This window comes from Gossypium arboreum, chromosome 3 (assembly GCF_025698485.1).
Source record: "Gossypium arboreum isolate Shixiya-1 chromosome 3, ASM2569848v2, whole genome shotgun sequence".
Classification (NCBI taxonomy): Eukaryota; Viridiplantae; Streptophyta; class Magnoliopsida; order Malvales; family Malvaceae; genus Gossypium; species Gossypium arboreum.
In genome coordinates, this window is record NC_069072.1 from 23,518,328 (window position 1) to 23,522,829 (window position 4,502).

General features: G+C 36.9%; 1 non-coding gene across 1 annotated transcript; it reads left to right on the forward strand.

The window, feature by feature from the left end:
• Positions 1-2,189: 2,189 nt before the first annotated feature.
• On the forward strand, positions 2,190-2,296 carry LOC128291039 (small nucleolar RNA R71). Its single transcript, XR_008280816.1, has one exon. It is a non-coding gene; the product is annotated as a small nucleolar RNA R71 (small nucleolar RNA).
• Positions 2,297-4,502: the final 2,206 nt, after the last annotated feature.

The following is a 4,502-nucleotide window of genomic DNA, read 5'->3' on the forward strand; positions in this document are numbered from 1 at the left end:
TATTGAAGCCCTGTACAGGGAGATATCGAAGTCGTAATGCGCGAATATCAGTGTAGTCGATCCCTGTAACAGGGGAGACTTTAACTAATAAACTGTACTAATTGGCCCGACCAAAAATTCTAGAAAAAAATTTGTGGATGGACATATGAGTCTAATTTCAGGGAAAAATTACAAAACTGATTTTCGAGCTTTGAAACTCAAGATATGATTTTTAAGGCGACAGTGACGCAGTAACCAGCTTGTCTGGAAAATTTTAAATGGACTGTGAAAATGATTAAGTCAAGTTTGTGGGCACCTTGTGTTCGACTCCGGTAACGGACTTGGGTACGGGGTGTTACAAAAATACTGAGTACCGTAAGAGGGATTTCCTCATTTGGTGTGGTAGTGACAATGTTGGGATCTGCGGCATCCAGTAAGACTTTATTGCCAACCTGAAGTTGATTAGGAGAGGTATCGATCTTGTTTTGGCGTAGTTTCAGTTTATCATATGTTCTCGATTTGTGTGCTCTCCATTCATCTAGCTCCTCTATTTGAAGCCTTCGTTCCTCATGGGTGTCTTTGTTCGCTACTTGATAGTAGTCAACTATCTCCATTGTCTTGGTTGAAGGAGGTTCCTACAAGGACGATTGAATATTAGTTTTATCATCGACAGGTTTTATAGCATTATCTTGAGTTTTAGAGGTTTTGACTAAGTCGCATGCTTGTAGTGTTACTGCATCGTCACCTGCATGAAGTGTTAGTTCTCTTGTGCCTACATTAATAATGGTTCTGGCAGTTGCTAAAAAGGGTCGTCCTAAAATTAAAGGTACCTCATTATCCTCATCCATATCTAAGATGACAAAGTCTACTGGGTAAATAAATTTATCAATATTAACGAGAACATCTTCAATAATACCCTTAAGAAATCTAACTGTTTTGTCAGCCAATTGTATGCTCATCCTAGTCTGTTTGGGTTTACCAAGACCTAGTCGTTTAAACATTTTATACGGCATAACATTTATACTTGCCCCTAGATCTGCTAAAGCATTATTCACAGATAAACTACCAATTAAGCAAGGAATTGTAAAACTCCCTGGATCTTCTAATTTGTTAGGTAACTTATTCTTTAGAATAGCTGAGTAAACTGCATTGAGTTCCATATGCAATGTAGCGTCCAATTTTCTTTTATTAGTCAGATGTTCCTTTAAGAATTTTGCTGAGTTAGGCATCTGTGAAAGGACTTCAATAAAGGGTAAGTTAATATGTAATTTCTTTAAGAGTTTGACTAACTTACTGAATTGTTCTTCTGTTTTGTCTTTGTCATTGCTTTAGGATATGACACACGAGGTTCATAATTCGTACTTACCTATTTAGGATCATCATCGTTTACCTCTTCTCGACCTTTGTTCATCGCGTTGTCTTGTTGTAATTCTGGCTCAGGTGCAATGAATCCTTCCTTATCTTGAGTACTCATTGCATTGAGGTGTTCCCTCGGATTAGGTTCAGTATTACTTGGTAAGCTACTTGGTGGTCGTTCGGAGATTAGTTTGGATAGCTGGCCTATCTGAGTTTCGAGTCCTTGGATTGATGCTTGTTGATTCTTAAGTGCTGTCTTGGTATTTTGGAAATGTGTTTCTGACACAGAGATGAATTTAGAAAGCATCTCTTCAAGGTTTGGTTTCTTCTCTTGTTGATAAGGTGGCTATTGAAAACCTTGAGGATTTTGTGGCTTTTGATTTCCTTGACCACCCTAGGAGAAATTTGGGTGGTTCCTCCAACCTGCATTATAATTATTACTGTATGGGTTATTTTGAGATCTGAAATTATTGTTACCCATATAGTTGACTTGTTCCTCTTCAGTTGTGGGATTGAAGGATTGATATTCTGTATGCACACCTCCTCCACTTGAGTCACACCTCATTACTGGATGTACCTGCGTAGAACCAAGTAAACCGTCAATCTTTTTATTGAGAAGTTCTACCTGATTAGAGAGCATCGTGACCGAATTGATGTTATAAATACTGGCTATTTTCGTTGGCTTTGTCCTCATAACTTGCCACTGATAGTTATTCAGTGACATCTCCTCTATAAATTCATAGGCATCTTCTGGTGTTTTATTGTTGATGGTTCCGCCAGCAGCTGCATCAACCATTTGCCGAGTCGAGGGATTCAGGCCATTGTGGAATGTTTCCACTTGAAGCCAAAGCGGTAACCCATGGTGAGGGCACCTTCTCAGTAAGTCCTTGTATCTCTCTCATGCATCATAAAGTGTTTCTAAATCCATCTGTACAAAAGAAGAGATATCATTACGTAATTTAGCCGTTTTAGCCGACGAAAAATATTTTAGTAAAAATTTCTCGATCATTTGTTCCCAAATAGTGATAGACCCTCGTGGTAACGAGTTCAACCACTATTTAGCTTTGTTTCTCAGTGAAAAGGGAAATAACCGAAGACAAATGGCTTCATCAGAAACGCTATTGATTTTGAATGTATCACAAAATTTCAGGAAATTTGCTAAGTGAGCGTTGGGATCTTCATCCTGCAAACAATCAAACTGAACAAACTGCTGTATCATCTGAATAGTGTTAGGTTTTAATTCAAAAGTATTTGCAGCTACAGCAGGTCTAACTATGCTAGATTCTATTCTTGTTAAAGAAGGTTTAGCATAATCATACATAGTACGTGGAGCAGGATTTTGATTAGCAGTAGTTGCAGGAGGTAGCTGATTGCCTTGGTTTTCAGCTATCTCATCGGTTGGGGTTTTAGTATCGTTTTCTCACTCGTTCTCCGTGTATCGTAAGCTACGGCTTATTTCTCTTTGATTTTGGCGAATTGTACGATCAATTTCTTCGTCAAAAAGTAATGCTCCCGACGGGTTTTTTCTAGTCATAAACTATAAAAAACCTGCTAAAAGAGAGAAAAAGTAAATTAATAAATAATAAAATAAAATAAAATTGCAAGAAAAATAAATGGTTAAAGTACTAAAAATTTAGTGTTCCTAATATTTCAGTTCCACGACAACGGCGCCAAAAACTTGATCGCGTGATTCGTAACAAGTAATAAATATTTATAATGAAGATCAAACCTGGACTAACTATTATCACAACGAAAATGCAAGCGCACCTATCGAACAATAGTATAGTAATGGCAAGACCGGAATATCGTACCCAAGGGAACCAAAAGTACTAGTAATAACTATCTTTTTTATTATCTAGCCTAAGAATAAAAGGGTTTGTTTTAATTAACTAATTATTTAAACTAAGAACGCACAGAGAAAAGAATTGGGGAATTGCTTTTGGGAAAATCGATTGGCTTGAGACAATACCTAAGGAAAAATCCACCTAGACTTTACTTGTTATTCTGGCTCCGAATCGGACGATTTATTCATTCAACTTGTTCCGTAGAGATCCCTAAGTTATGTTATTATCCCTCTTCAAGACTAATAACGTCTAATCCCTAGATTGAATAACCAAGAATTTTCTCTAATTAACACTCTAGGGTTGCATTAACTCGATCTATGGATCCCCTTATTAGGTTTCATCCTAATTTGACAAAATCTTGTCACCCTATGTGACATCCCTAAAGTGACCCTAGTCGGAAAGCGATTTCGGGACCACTAAACCGAGTCACTAAATCATTTGAGTATGATAGTTACTGTCTAAATATGTGAAAATGCATGTGTGAATTTTTAATTCTTTGATTTAGTTAATTTGAATGTGAATTGAAAGAAAAGGGCTCATGTGAAAGGATTCAATTATATGTGGCTAATTTTAAGAGGTTAATAAAGGAATGAAGTAAAATAAATGGAGTTGCATGTCAAATAATCCATTTGACAAGGATAGTGGCCGCCATGACAAAATTATGGGCAAGGAAACATGTTTCCAACATGTTATGTTAGTGGGGTATGTAGGAAACAATAGAATAAAACTAGCATTAAAGAAATGAACAAAAAAATGAGCATGGATGCCCCCATTGTGCCGTAGCTAGAGAGAAAGAAGAAGAAAAGGTTTTGTTCACCCTTTTACCTTGCCATTGCCGTGAGTGAGGGAGAGAAAGGGAAGGAATGCTCATCTTTCTTCTTCTTCATTGCGAAATTGAGAAAGGAAAGATTTAAAAAGAAACCAAGGCATTCGGCCATAGCTATTTCAATGGAAAGGTATGCATTGTGATTTTTGTTTACTAATTGATATTGAGATTAAGTTGATAAGTGTATAGTCTAGCTAACCCATAACAAAACTCATGGATTCATGGTTGGGAGACAAGAATGGTAGTTGCCGTATGTATGGGCATATATGCACTTTGGAAAGGAGATTTTGGTGTCATTTGAGTTCCCTTTATGAATGTATGTGCATGAGTATTCGGTCATGTTATTGTTTCAGGTTGAAAATGTTTAATGCTTAAGGTGTTGTATAATTTTACTTGTGAATGAACTTGAGAACATCTAAATTATTAGTTGGAGGTGCCGAATGTGGTCTTGGATGAATTTTAAAGAACAAAGAAATTTTGGGTGACTAGGCGTCAAG